This window comes from Mauremys reevesii, linkage group 12 (assembly GCF_016161935.1).
Source record: "Mauremys reevesii isolate NIE-2019 linkage group 12, ASM1616193v1, whole genome shotgun sequence".
In the NCBI taxonomy this organism is placed as follows: Eukaryota; Metazoa; Chordata; order Testudines; family Geoemydidae; genus Mauremys; species Mauremys reevesii.
In genome coordinates, this window is record NC_052634.1 from 31,999,430 (window position 1) to 32,014,491 (window position 15,062).

Consider the following 15,062-nt stretch of genomic DNA (forward strand, 5'->3'; position numbering starts at 1 on the left):
GGTTGCTCTGTGGCTTTTAAGCCTTCCCTTGGAGCTGTCAGCACCAGCCGCCTCTGTCCTAGGTGCCCAGAGGAGGAGAGGTGTGCTGGGCTCCAGCCTGGGACTCTGCCTCCCTCCTGCCTTTCCCTGACTATGAAACCTGGCCCTGACACTCCTTTCTTCAAGCGCCATGTGGGCAAGAGGAAAAGTGTGGTAGAAAGCACAAGGGCCAAACTTGTGGGCATCAGAAATCCCAAACACCCAGTCAAACCATAGCCACTTCTAAACCCCATTCCAACCAAAGACCTGGCTCCAGTGGGTATGAGTCACTCAGCACAAGGTAAACAACTCATTCTTATACAGCTGGAGATAGGAAAGCGCTTGGATCTCCAGGGATTTACCATAATGTCCCACTGAGATTTGAACTCAGATTCCAGCATGCCAACCATTACACCATGGGCCCAGCTTGTGCTAGTTTCTCTGAACATTGGTGACCCTATCATAGAATACCAGGGTTGGAAGGGACCTCAGGAGGTATCTAGTCCAACCCCCTGCTCAAAGCAGGGCCAATCCACAGACAGATTTTTATCCCAGATCCCTAAATGGCCCTCTCAAGGACTGAGCTCACACACCTGGGTTTAGCTGGCCAATAGTCAAACCACTGAGCTCTCCCTCCCTCACAGGCCCAGCTTGTGTGGCTCACTTGAAGGCCCAGAGGGAAAAGAAGCAAGCGCACACGTAGCAGAGGATGGTTTCGATCCATCGGCCTCTGGGTTATGGGCCCAGCACGCTCCCGCTGCGCCACTCTGCTGCTTCTTCACACCCTCCCCCTGCCACCTAGCCGCCACTATCCGGATTAGTGCCTTACGCGCTCTCGTGCTGGCAGGCAGATGCGCAGGCTGCTAGGCAGCTGCCCTGGTCACAGGATTTTACAGCTTCTACAGGGTAAAAGGGATCTATTTGGGGTTTGGACCCCATTGGGAGCTGGGTAGCTGAGTGCCGGAGATGGGAGCACTTCTTAAACAGTTTTCAGTTAAGCTTTCAAGCTTGTGGGGGACGAGGTTCAGCCTTGGATCCGTGTCTGCAGCAGGCAAGCGCCTCTGGCTCAATCGCCCCCCCCGCTGTATTAGCAGACTAAAACCCGGAGCAAACGCACACGCCTTGCAAAGGAACAGGAGCCGGGATCTCGAACAAAAGTCAACTTTTTATTAAGATGACGTTCAAAGAAAAAAAAAGTGTACAGTACAGAGTTTCGGCATAGAAGTTTCTGGTGCTCAGGGAACAACGTACAGCTTACCCAAGGGATGCAAAATTCAGTTTAAGATCGGGTGGCATAAGGAATACATAATCTACAATAGCCCTGACTGGGGGATAAAAGGTTAACGTACAGATACTGAGTTAGGAGGGTATGTTGTCCATATGAGGGCTACGTTCGGGTGTGGAATATAACGAGCGGTTACGACGATGAGGATGGATTGACCCGCGTTTGGTGAGTTTTAACGTTCGGTGTTTTGGAATCTTTGCCACAATCTAGTTGAAGCAGGGTCAGTATGAAGTCTGCCCTGCCATCTGTTGGTGATGTGTTGTCAAGGCCTTTTGGGCTGATGTCATTTGCATGGTTACACCCACCCCGGATTGCATGATGGGAGTGCTTGTCCAAACGGTCATTTCAGCTGCTGCGATATCCCCAGTCTCTTTGTTATTGGGGCAGGAGTAATCCAGTGTATTTTCCTGTTGATTTTGGATCAAGCACAGAGTAACTGTACCTGGCATTTGAGGCCTGAGAGCGTCACCCTCTCCTGAAAAGTACTCACCATTTAGGGGTATGGGTTCCTAACGGCCACTCATGGAGGGAGGTAGAAATGGATGTTTGTTGGTGTCTTGTAGGTGCTGCTGATGTCCTTTCTGCTGTCCCTGGCGTGGAAAAACAGAGGCAGAGGTGGTTTTGAATCTCTTCAAATTGTTGTTAGTGCTGCAGTTGCTCACCCTAAGCTTATGCCGTTAGATCTCTTTCACGGTGTGTTTTAGTCCTGAGGTAAAAGGTGTGTTGTTAGGGAGTGAGGTAGCAAACGTTAATTGCAGAGGTGGTGCATGTGCCACAGAAGTTGTGGTCCGCCCCCGCTCCTGTCCAAGAGTCCAGTATTTCCATAAACCCACCCACTGACCTGTGACTAACAATCTCGCTCTGCTAACTCTTCCAGCAAAACTTTTCTACCAGGTTCTTATGCAGCGGTATATTTCCACCAACTTTAGCTTTTAAGTACCATCAAAGACAACCTGTTTAAGTATAACTAAAATTCCTGCTTCTGCATTGAAGATTTTCAGTGTATGCTATAACACATTATTTAAAAAAGAATAATAATTAATTCTATTTTTAAACTAAAGAGAAGAAAACCATAAAATATGTGTTTAGAGATTGCTAAAGAATCCCATGGTGCAAAACACAAATATTGATTTTCAATCTCTTTTAACTTGCTATTGTTTGGAACCCATGTGTCTTGTCTAAAGATTTTTATGTTGGTTTGGGTGAGTTCTGAAATCAAGAACTGCTAAGTACCGTTCTACTGTTCTTGATTCATGTCACCAGGATTACTCTTGCCCTAATAAGAAAGAGTTTGGAGATCCCACAGCAGCCAAAATCACCATTTGGACAAGCACCCCCATCATGCAATGCGGGGTGGGTGTGACCATGCACATCAGCAACTAAATGCCTTTGCATCACATCACCAACAGATGGCAGGGTAGAGTTCATTCTGACCCTGCTTACACCCTCCCCCCCAGCCAAGAATTGGTGATCCTGATACATCACACTCCCTGTTATACCAACTCATTGGTATTGAATGCTGAAGTTATGGCTAGCAAAAGTAGCCACCCATCTCTGCCCTGTAGCATCCAGCTTAGCCCTTGTTAACACAGAAGTCAGTGGATTGTTCTCTGTCCATAGCTGAAACTGAGCACCGGACAAGTAGTCTGGAAATTTCTCAGTCATGGCCCATTTCAAGGCCAAGAACTGCAGCTGGTGGATGGGATAGCGAGTTTCGCTATCAGACAGTCCTCAGCTGGCAAAGGCCACAGATTTACATTTACCTTCCACTTCCTGGTAGGCGAGTGCTCCCAGACCCTCCAAACTGGCATCAGCATGCATGATAAACCGTTCGTTTGGGTCAGCAAGGACTAGGACTGGCACATGAATCAGGCAAATAATGATTTCCCGTAAAGCCCTGTCACATCTCTCATCCCGCCATGTCCCCAATGGAGAGGAGAGGAGCCCCTCCCCTGTCCCAGGCCAGGCACACCAGATCTGTGCGGGGAGGTGTCCATGGCCCAGCCCAGGCGTGCTGGAGCTGCTGGGGAGAGAAGTTCCTTCCTCAGCCCGAGCCCACCAGAGTTGATGTTGCAGTGGGGGAGAGGTATCTCTCATCTGGTTTTTAGATGCTCTGATGAGAGGGAGCAGGAGAAAGATTTTTCTTCTCCTTGCATTTCAAACCCTTCACCTACACCCCCCCAACCACTTTCTGCTCTAGCCTGATCTCTCTCTCTCATGTCTCCAGGGCCGTCATTAGCCATAGGCAGCTGCCTAGGGCACCACTAGGTCTGGGGGCACTGCTCTGCTGGGAGTCTGGACAGATGGGAAGCAGTGGAGCATGTAAGAGCAGGGCTGCTGGGTCCTAGAGAGAGCCGAATGCAGCACAGTCTGAGGGAGGGGATTGGCTGCTGGGGTCTCTGGGAAGGGAGGGGGAGGGGTTGGGGAAGGCGCTCACCTGTGAGTGTGACTCTTTCCCCCCGGCTGAGGTGAGGTGAGGCAGGCTCTGCGGCTCTGGAACCAGTGTCCTTTGTTGTCCCCCATAACATCCATTCTTCTCCCCCCCTGCCCCATGGAGCACCCCCTCCTTTCTCCCTCTTCCCCAGGAGCATCCCTCTCTCTCCTCCCTCCCCTCCGTCAGGGCTGGGTTGGGTGAGGTGCTGGGGGGTAGGTGGGCGGGAGGAGGCTGGCTGGCTGCCTGCTGAGGAATGACAGTGAAAGTAACTCACTTCCTGGGCAGTGAGCCAGGATTGGAATGTCACACGGGGCTGGGATGGGGTTAGCCAGATGTGTGAAAAATCAGGACAGGGGGTTGGGATAGGGTGAGCAGATATCCCTATTTTATAGGGCCAGTCCCAATTTTGGGGTCTTTTTCTTATATAGGCTCCTTTTACCCCCACCCCCACCCCCTGTCCTGATTTTTCACACTTGCTGTCTGGTCACTCTAGGTGGGGGTAATTGGTGCCTATATAAGACAAAGCCCCAAATATCGGGACTGGCCCTATAAAATCAGGACATCTGGATCTAGTCACCCTAGCTGGGGAGCGCCTCCCCCCGGGCTGGCAGCTGCCACCGATCCATCTCATCCGGGGGGGAGCTGCACAGGGCAGGATGAGCTGCTGTGGCTCCATGGGTGACCTGTCCCTGAGATCAGATGCTGGGCTAACTTCACCATGGTCCGTAAGGCTGGTGGTGGTGCCCATTGGCGTGTGATTGGACCTGAGAGTTTGCTGCTGCTGTTGCTATTCTGCACCCCAAGAGGTGGATTTTGGGGTCTACTGCAGCTGTTGGACAAGCAGGCTGGGGGGTGAGCCAAGCATGAAAGCAGGACTGTGTTGCCATTTAGATTGTCATTTAACAACTTTGTTTGCCAAAAATTCTTGCTAACAATCCTGAATCCAATTTCAATATTTTTTTTAAAAAAAATCAATATCTTAGCCAAAAACAGAAAATTAAGTTGTTGACAATTATTAGTGACAGGTTTGGTTTGAGGCAGGGAGTGGGCCAGTTTTCATCAGAGAAACAAAAAATGTCGACTGACTTTCCTATAGCCTGTTACTCCGGATAAGAGCCCTCCAACAACTGTAATATGCTCATCTCCTTACTAGTGCATAAAGCAGGGGTCGGCAACCTACGGCACACGCGCCAAAGGTGGCAGGTGAGCTGATTTTTGGTGGTACGCAGCGGCAGGCTGAGCGGCTCAGCCCATCACTGCTCTGGGGTTCCGGCTGCTGCCCTATTGCCAGCTGGGATACCAGTCGCTGGCCCCTCTCAGCACCTGCTGCTGGCCTGGGGACACCCAGGGAACCCCAGGCTGGCAGCGGGCTGAGCAGGCCGGCTGAACCACTCAACCTGCTGTCAGCCTGGGGTTCCATTCCCTCAGCCGGCAGCGGGCTGAGTGGGCTGGTGGCGGGCTGAGCAGGGCCGGTGGAGGGTTGAGTGGCTCAGTCTGCTGCCAGTCTGGGGTGCCGGCAGCACTCAGCCTACTGCTACTCCGGGGTTCCGGCTGCCAGCCCCTTGCCAGTCAGGAGCCCAGCCGCCGGCCCCACTCTGCCTCCTGCCAGCCTGGGTGAGCAGAATCCCAGGCTGGTAGCGGGCTGAGGGGGGTTGGCGGCCGGGATCCTGGCTGGCAGGAGTTGGTGGTCAGAACCCCAGACCAGCAGCGGGCTGAGCAGGGCCTGGGATCCTTGTCTAGGGGTCCAGCCACCAGCCCCGCTCAGCCCGCACCCGGTCTGGGGTTCCATTTACTCAGCTGGCAGTGGCCTGAGTAGGACCTCAGATAATAACAATAGTTTATTTATATAATATACACATAGAGCGAGACCTTCTACAAACGTTAAAATGTATGACTGGCACGAGAAACCTTAAATTACAGTGAACTTGGCACACCACTTCTGAAAGGTTGCCGACCCCTGGTATAGACTGACCATATGTTGTACAAAGATTCTCCTGCTTTTTTTCCCCCTGTGAGTCAGTATAGCTTTTGCCAGCCCAGAAGTTGGGCAGCCAATGTTTTACGTTTTCACAATATTTTCTCCAACTTTCATAAAGTAAATACATAGTTAATATGAGTTTAAAAGGCCAGGGACACTTCCTTGTGAAGAATCTGTACAGCAGATCATGCTAGAGCTGTGAAAATGTCAGTTTTTGATGGAACTTTAGAGGCAGTGATTTATCATGTATTTTATCATGTGAATGTGCTGCTATTGCTAATGTCTTTCCAAACAAAAATAAGGCACAATAGGACTTCTGTAACATTTCTGTGCGACCTTAATGTAGATGAGATGATTCTGTGCTGACTTCATTTTGGTCACTTTGTGCTTTACCTAGCAGTAAAACTAGGGTTATATTTTCCCACTGTTTGGAAACCCAGCTTATTAAACTGATTTTGCAGCCAAAAAAGCCAGAAAGATTGCTTTTAATTAAAAAAAATCTTTGTTTCAATACCTCTTCATATAAATTTCCAATACAATTTTGACAAATTAAAAAAATTATATTATTTGCATCATTCTGTCAAATCAGAATTTTTTCTATAGTGCTACTTCTTTAGTGCTAGTGCATCAGCATTACAGTGTGCTTCATTAAGTTAAACTGGTTTTAATACCGTGAATGTGGCAAGTTTTCCAATACTGTATGCTTATATTTCTGTTGCTAAGAGCAGATCAGGCACAGGGGCACCAGTTTAATAATCTCACCTAGGGCACCATAAATCCTAAGGACGGCCCTGTATGCCTCAATTCTCTTTTTCCTGGCCTTGTTCCAGAGCCCTCACAGCCCAATTCTCTGCCCTAACATTGAGCCCTCTACTGCACCCTGAACCTCTCATTCCAACCCCACCCCAAAGCCTGCACCCCCTAGCCAGTGCTCTCATCCCCCTGCACTCCAACTCTCTGTCCCATGTAGCCTGATTTAGGGTGTACTAATAATATTAATTTGGAAAATATGATGAAAATGTAATTTATTAGCTTACATTTAATTTAATTTAATTGAGTTATAAAGTTACAGTTGCATTACTGCTATTCAAAAGATACATATGGCATTATATGCAACAAAGTTTTGGTTAATATACTCACACCCTTCCTTGATAACCTGGTGGTAAGAGACACAGGACCAGCCTTGCAGTTCAGGTTTTCAATTCTTGAGTGAAAGATGCAGTGCTTTGAAAAAGCTAATGTTACTTAGGGTTTACTTGACTAAGTTAAACTTAAAATCAAATCCTAATAAACAAAGAATAAAAACTTAGGGAAACCGAGCTTAGCCGAGTTACTTTGAAACTTAAAGTTTAAGAACAAGTACAGCCTACTGATAGTAGATAGAAAGTGGAGGAAGTAAGTCAGAATGACAGAGCGATGTGCTCTAGCGAGGTGGGTTACCTCTTTTATAGGGCACAAGCGCCGGAAATCCTTCCTCCTATGCCCAAATTTCATTCCTTACCCACAAAACATTAGGGTACGCTTACTTCATAGGCTAGTATGTTTGTGCGTGTTGATGACATGTACATATGCACATAAGTTCCCTTGTGGTGTACCTGTTAATTCTGTGGGTACAACACTGAAAACCCCCTTATGCCATTCTCCATTGTCGATTGGTCTAGGTAAAGGTCTTAGACAGGCGTGGGTATTTCTCTATTTGAGTAACAAGATAAAGGTCAATTTTCCTTTCTGAGTAAAAGGTCACACTATAGAGATGCTCACTTTGCCTTAGCTTAACATACAGGATATGGCCTGTAGGTCCTCATAAGTCATGTGCCCCAACCCCCTAATCATTTTGATTGCCCTGTGCTGGACTCTCTCCAGTTTGTGCACGTCCCTTCTCATGTGGGTCCCAACCCCAAAAGTACTCACATTTCACCCCAATGGCCCCAAAATGTACATAGGGTGCTGCCATGGTCAAGTCGCCCTTGAGCCTGCTGGCAGAGAACAAGGTGAAAATTAGCCAGGACGTTGCTCAGTCAATTCCCTCTGCTCCCAGCAGGTGGTATCAGAAAGCTCGCTCACTTCCCTTTCTCTCAATCAGCTTCAGGCCCCAGGGTTACAAATGCTCCTTTGGTCAGTTTCCATGCAGCTGTGTCGGGGGAAGGGGGAGTAGAGGCTCATGCTCCCCAGCCCCACGCCCCTCCCCCAGCAGCTGGGGAATCCAGGCCAAATGTAACCCTGGTAGCTGGGCCGGGATTAGCCTGGGCCAGGGTAGGGCTGGGGAGGAATTGTGGGGGAGACAGATGCACCCGCTGTGAGGGGAGATCCTCCCATTCCCTGCCAACCCCCCTCACTCCTTGCAGCACGGTGCCCCCTAGCACTTCTTTCTCTGTTGTGGGGGTGTCTGCTGCCTGCTTCTCCCTTAGCATCATCTCTCCCCTGAGGCACTGGTGTTGCCCGTCCTGTGCAAACAGGCAGGCCCTAGTGTGCCCCATGGTGCTGCCCTGCAATTGCGGGGGCAGCTGTTGGGTGGAATATGGGGGTGGACAAGGCTGGGGACCAGGACTCCTGGGTTCTCCCCCCAAATCTGGGAGGGGAGGGGGGTTAGTGGGTAGAGTGGGGGAGGGGCAGGGCTGGGATCCAGGGCTCCTGCTTTTTCTGGTTTTCTCCACCTCCTGCAGCTGCCTCGGTCCTTTCAGTGCATTTCCTGTTCCAGATTCATTTGCTGACTTGTGCAACTCACCCCAGAGGTGGCTGCATCTCAGTGTTGGGTGAGGCACCCTTGGCTGCATCACCTCCTAACCGCGTCTCTCTCTCCCTGCAGGTGACCCTGCAGCACTCGGCAAACATCTGCAAGATCGTGGGGCGCTTTGAGCATTGGGCAGGCAGGGGCCAGGCGCCCAGCACCCCCCCCAGAGAATGGGACCCAGCCCCCCCCTACTTTTTACAGGGATTAAAGAGGGGCAAAGGGGGGCAAATCAGAGGAGGGGGGTGGCCAGGGTCTGAGCAGGGGGTGGAAATTGACTCGTCGGGGGGTCAAGCAGCTGGAGGCAGAGTTAGGAGAGGGGCTGAAGGGCAAAGTCAGCGAGGGGGGAAGGAGCTGGGTTAAGCCCAGGGGGAGGCGCTGCCAGAGGGTTAAACCCCGGCACAGGCAGGGGCAGAGGGGTAACAGTTACCCCGGGGGCTGAGACTCCAGTGTTTGCAAAAACAGGGTGCGGGGAGCAGAGGGGCTTTTCTATTTCCCCTCCCACAGGCAGCACCTCTCAGCATGGGCTTCCCAGGGCTGGGCTCTTAAAGGCACAGGCATCCCACTGCCTAGACACTGCAGCTCCTCTCTGATGTAACCTACTGAGGTGCTGCAGTAGGAGACTCAATTCAGTGAAACTGGCATTTCCTATATGCTCCCCCAGCCAGGGGGCTGTGCATCCCTCCCCCGAATTTCCCCAACACCCCCCAGTGGTCAGGTAGTTACATGCAGCGCTGCCAATGTTGTCACTGGCTGCAAATCTGAATGGAAATTGAAACGTTAACACACACTTTAAAAGCAGATCCAACGTATGAAAAATACTTGTACCTGAGAAAGTAAAATAGGTTTGAGAAGTCTGGACAAAGTCGGGTTTCCTCACCCAGCTGTTGTGTTTGCTGACAATGTTGGTGCATTGGCTTCGGCAATGTTGGCCAACCTCAGAATTTCAAATGATGATTTGGAGGCAAGGTGTGGATGAGCTCTACCCTGAGAGCTAGTGATGAGCCAGGGTTGGGGGAGGCTTTGGGACCAGATTGTATTTACATGAACTCACCTACTCTGCCGAGGTGTCCAGCAGACAGAGCTGTGCTGCCTCTGCTCTAGGTGCCCAGAGGAGGAGGGAAGGTGTGCGGGGCTCCAGCCTGGGAATCTTCTTCCCTCCTGCCAAGCCCTGACTATCAATCCCAGCCCTCACCCTCCTTTCTTCAAGCGCCATGTGGGCCCCAGGAAAAGTGTGGCAGGAAGCCCCAGGGCCAAACTTGTGGGCACCAGGTGAAGCAGCAAGAAGCCCAACCATCAGCATGGCAAGTTCTAGTGCCCCAACCCATTGTGGCCACCCCAGCCAGAGACCTGGCTCTAGGAGGTGTGAGTCACCCAGCAGGAGGGGGGAGACTGGCTCTTGCACAGCTGGAGACAGGGAAGTTGAGCACTGGGAGCTCCAGGGCTTTACCACAAGGTCCCATTGAGATTTGAACTCAGATTGCAGGATTCAGAGTCTTGAGTGCTGCCCGTTACACCATGGGACCAGCTCATGCAGCCTTCGCTGCACACCAGCCTTCTCTAAGGAAAAGGATAAATGGACACAAATCAGATATTAGGAATGGCAATATACAAAAACCTGTAGGAGAACACTTCAACCTCCCTGGCCACACAATAGCAGATCTTAAGGTGGCCATCCTGCAGCAAAAAAACTTCAGGACCAGACTTCAAAGAGAAACTGCTGAGCTCCAGTTCATCTGCAAATTTGACACCATCAGCTCAGGATTAAACAAAGACTGTGAATGGCTTGCCAATTACAGAACCAGTTTCTCCTCCCTTGGTTTTCACACCTCAACTGCTAGAACAGGGCCTCATCCTCCCTGATTGAACTAACCTCGTTATCTCTAGCTTGCTTCTTGCTTGCATATATAAACCTGCCCCTGGAAATTTCCACCACTTGCATCCGAAGAAGTGGGTATTCACCCACGAAAGCTCATGCTGCAAAACATCTGTTAGTCTATAAGGTGCCACAGGATTCTTTGTTGCTTTTACAGATCCAGACTAACATGGCTAGCCCTCTGATACTCTGCACATCAGTGACCCACATGGGGCTGGCTTGTGTAAGGGGGCTCTTGGCCCTTTCCTACAACTTAGTGTGTGTGTGTGTGTGTGTGTGTGTGTGTGCAGGGGGGGGGGGAGTTGGGTGGCTAGTTCCCAGTCCCAATAGAAGGGGGAAGGGCCACTGGGAAATCAGGCCCCTGAGACTGACAGTCCCCAGGGGCAATGGGGAGAGGCCAAAGCTCCGAGTTAGCCGCACTGACAGGCCAGGCAGTGTAATGAGGGAGTCACCAGGCCAGGGGGTCCCATCCTCCCTGGGAGCTGGACCTGCCTGGGCCAGAGTGGGGCGGAGCTAAGGAGAGAGCAGGAGCCCGAGAAGAGCCGGGGATCAGAGCTGCGCAGGTGTAGTGCCAGAAACTGCTCCCTGTAGGACTTTGCTACCTGCAGCAGTTACTGAGACCTGAGGTTGTTCTTATTTGCTGACTTGTCCTAATTGGCTAAAACTTGACAGTGGTTTCTCTAGCAAAGGCCAGTCCCTGGCCCCTTGGTCCAGACATCCTCATTCACATCAGGCTTCAAGTTGAGAATCATTTCCCATTCCCGCTCTGTGGGAGGGGAGACTTTTAAACGCGCTCTCTGTGCGACTGCACATGGCTAAGCAAAGGGAACAAACCCCCAATCCCCCCTGTGCTTTGGGGGCCAGGTTTGCTGTGGGAATTCTGTAGTTCAGATGACTTCACGCCTGGGCATTGGGATTCTTTACCAGTTTCTCTGGCATTGGGGCAGTTTTGTGCTCACAGCTGTGATGGCCGAGTGGTTAAGGCGTTGGAGTTGAAATCCAATAGGGTTCCCCTGCGCAGGTTCGAATCCTGCTCACAGCGAGGCCTGTGTTTTAGCCAGTCCCTCACCCAGGCAATACCTCTGTACAACTCCCTGAGACACTCTCAATTCTCTCCCCACCCCAAATAAATCCTGTTCTGCTCCTTTCATAGAGATCCCTGGGACACCCCCTCACACTGTGTCCCTGAGGGGTCAGGCAAACTCTCAGTACCTGAAACCTCTGCCACTCACCTGGTGCCCCATAGATTAGCCATGTTGACGTGCTCTCCTTCACGTAAATCCGGTCAGTGCGACTCCTGGTCTGTCCCTGCAGAAAGGTGTATCCCCTCTGCAGCTGCTGTGAGCTCGGGTCAGAGGACTAGGAGGCTACCGCCCACCCTCCACTGGTTCTGCTATGGAGAAACAAGTCCTCTAAGCCAACCTCGCTACAGACCTGCCCCAGGTAGTGCTCATTGTAAAAACGTTTCCTCTCACAGTTGAGAAAACGGGACCAGCAGTTCTCAGGCCGGCTGAGACAATTAAAATCCGCCCCAACACCAAACACTGTGTGGTCCAGAGGAAGGGAGCCAGTTCCTACCATGGATCTTTCCTTTCACACCTTAACATCAAGTGCCTCCTCTTGGGCCTCTGAATCCCTGCCACATTCCAGGTGCCAGATGCCCCTTCCCCAGCACTGTCGTCACTCAGCTTTGCAGAGGAGCTTTCCTCCCAAGTCCCTGCCCCCTCTGGCACCATCTCCGAGGGCCGTCCTGCCTCACTCCGTTCCTGCCATTTTGGGTGGACAAATAAGTCATGTGGGAAAGACAGCTCCCATCTCCCATCCTTATAGGTCAGGTGGGCCAACTAGGGGGAGAAGCCCATGCTCTCTGTTGTCCTGCTGGGGAGCTCAAAATCAGGTACCTGCCCCAGATAAAGGTGCTGCTGCCCTCCCAGAAAACAAGCCCCCCCTGCACAAAGAGGGATGAAAAGGCCTGCCAAAGCCTGGGATTGAAACAGGGGCCTTCGGATCTTCAGTCTAACGCTCTCCCAACTGAGCTACATTGGCAGCTGTGTGGCAGTGTTTTGGCCTGTTGCTTCTCTGTTCAGGATGTTTTTGCAGCAGTTGCACACAAAAAGGACGTCATTGTGAGTGGCCCATGAAGACAAGACTCGCTTTTGCCTGCCTTGCTCAGCTTGACTTGCTGCCTCACCCTGTTCCTGCCCTAGTGCCCGGGTTGACCTGGTGGTGGAAGGGGACTGGGGGCCAGTGGCGCGGGGAGGAAGTTGAGCTGGACCCTGAGCTAGACTAGACCCTGGCGGTGAGAGTCTAGCCACCACCTGCCGCCCCACTCTGTTCTCCTGGCTTCCCCCACTGGGTGTCATTTCGGGAGGGAAGTGGGGCTTCTGCCTCCCCGCCCCGATTTTCACACCGCAGAGGAGTGCGAACAGGAAAACGAACGGCTGCTCCACACCCCCACCGGAGGAACCCAACACCCTTAGCTGCTCCTTGCTCCCCCGAGCTGTGCTACTGAGTGGAAGCGTCCTGTGCCCATAACACAGAGATCGATCAATCAAAACCCTCTTCTGCCAGCACCAGGCCTCCTTCTTCTTACACTGGGCCTGCAAGCGAGGGGGCGGCTGGCACAGCACCAAGAGTCTAACCTGTGAGGCAGGAGGCGGCTGATGCCCGCAGCCTGCTGGGGAGCTCCCAGAAGTTATTAAGGGACAGAGACTCCTCAATGCCCTTAGTAACAAGGGTTTGGGGGTCACCAAGGCCAGTAAGGGGGTCACTATTTCGGCCTTATAACCCTGGGTGTCAGGTCGCTGTGCAGCTTTGATCTAGAGCTCGGATCCCAACAACCAACCAGCAGCCCACAGCCTCCCCCTGGGTCTGCCCCATCTGGTTACTTCTTACAGGCCGACCTTACCCCCCTTCCAGCCCCGGATTCACCCGCTAATCATCCTACTGCCGCTCAGAGCCACAGACGTGGAGGTGCTGAAGGAGGGAGGGGTGACTCTACGGTGGGGTTCTTCTCTAAAGATGGCTGGCAGAAAGGTGGTGCTCAGCTCTGTCAGCGACCTGCCCAGTTGCCTCGCTGCCCGGGGATGCAGACGTTTCTGTAAGGCCATTAAATGGGGTATTTGGCTTCTGAGTGAATGTGAGGAATGTGCAATCCTGAGAGGGAATTTCCATCCCTCTTTCCACTGGTTTTTAGGGCCCCAGTGGCCTAATGGATAAGGCGTTGGCTTCCTAAGCCAAAGATTGTGGGTTCAAGTCCCATCTGGGGTGAAAAACTCCTTTCTTCTTGTACATTGCAAAGAAGCCTTGGTGCTATTTTCACCAAGGAAGCTGGGAGACGTTTGAACCCAAAGTACTGGATCTTGGGAGCAATCCCCCAGAAACGGTATCTTCCACTTGACAAATGCTGTCTAGACCCATCAGTAGCAAACAGTTAATACTAGTGTTTGTCTGAGAATAGAAGGAAGGGGAGTGTTTACTCCGACACCTCAGTGAGTGAAACAGACAGAAAGAGCAAGGCTGTCCTGAAAGAGAATGGATCTGTCTGGAGACAAAGCAGAACCTGAGAATGAGCAACAGTGTGAAAAGAAGAACTTCAAATGTGTGTTAGGTGTTAGTTAGGTTGGTCTGACAAATTTCAAGAAAATACCAATGCTCGTAGACTGATGCAGACACTGGCTGCTTCTGATCTTTTACTGAGAGGTCATTGAGAAATATTTTCCTTAACTATGATATGGAATATTGGGTGGGCTATGAAGGTACCATTCCTCCTGCTTTCGCCCTTGGAGACAACATGGCTACATGGCATGCAGCCAATGCTCACCTTCCAGTCAACTGCTAGAGAAGACAACACAGACAGGGATGGCAGCAGGGCAGCCTGCAGCTCCATGGAGACGGTGGGACCAGGTCTCATCAACAGGGAGGTGGCCACCCCACCATGCACAAGGCTGAGCCAGCAAGTGCGGCGTGTGCTTCACTGTGTCCCTACTCACTGCACATGGTGGTGGAGGGCTGTCCTGCCTGGCTGATGTCAGCATCTCTCTGTGAGGTCACCACCTCCCCACCACCGTTGACCAATAGTCTGAGGTCCTGCAAAAGGCCTTTGTGATGTCACTGCCACACCCCTCCCTTGCTGTGCTAATGTCCTGCCCCTGGCCAGGCACTTTGGAGGTTTGAGCTACTCCCTGTGGATCACCCCACTCAAGGAGCGTTCGTTCTAGGAAGCAAGCCGGCTAGACAGGAAAACATCAGACGCTGCTCCCAATGCTACACTCAGCTTTTCAGAAATTAGTCGACTTTATGGCCAGAAGAGACGATTAGAACATCTAATCTGACCCCCTGCATATCACCGGCCTCCTGTATGACACAAGCCGGCTTCCAGAAAGGCATCTAGCCTTCATTAAATGACATCAGGAGATGGCGAATCCACCACTTTCCTTGGTAGCTTGTTCCTGTGGTGAATCATGCTCGCTGTTGAATATTTGTGCCTTAGATGTAATATGAATTTGTCTCTTTTCACCTTCCAGCCATTTGCTCTTGTTATGCCTTTCTCTGCTGGATTAAAGAGCCCTTTAATACCCAATATTTTCTCTCCATTAAGGCACTTCAACACTTCATTGATGTCACCTGCCAATCTTCTTTTGATAAGCTAAACAGGTTGAGCTCATTCAATAGCTCACTAGAAGGCATTTTTCTCCAGCCCTCAGAACATTTGGTGGCTCTTTGCTGCCCCAGCTCCAATTT

General features: G+C 51.4%; 3 non-coding genes and 1 pseudogene across 3 annotated transcripts; 3 read left to right on the forward strand and 1 right to left on the reverse strand.

Annotated features, from left to right (window-relative positions):
- The window catches only part of LOC120375680, a 1,085,709-nt pseudogene that overhangs the window by 200,701 nt on the left and 869,946 nt on the right, over positions 1–15,062 (forward strand).
- Positions 719–790, reverse strand: TRNAM-CAU. The gene has a single exon. It is a non-coding gene; the product is annotated as a tRNA-Met (tRNA).
- TRNAS-UGA lies at positions 11,280–11,361 on the forward strand. The gene has a single exon. It is a non-coding gene; the product is annotated as a tRNA-Ser (tRNA).
- On the forward strand, positions 13,517–13,589 carry TRNAR-CCU. The gene has a single exon. It is a non-coding gene; the product is annotated as a tRNA-Arg (tRNA).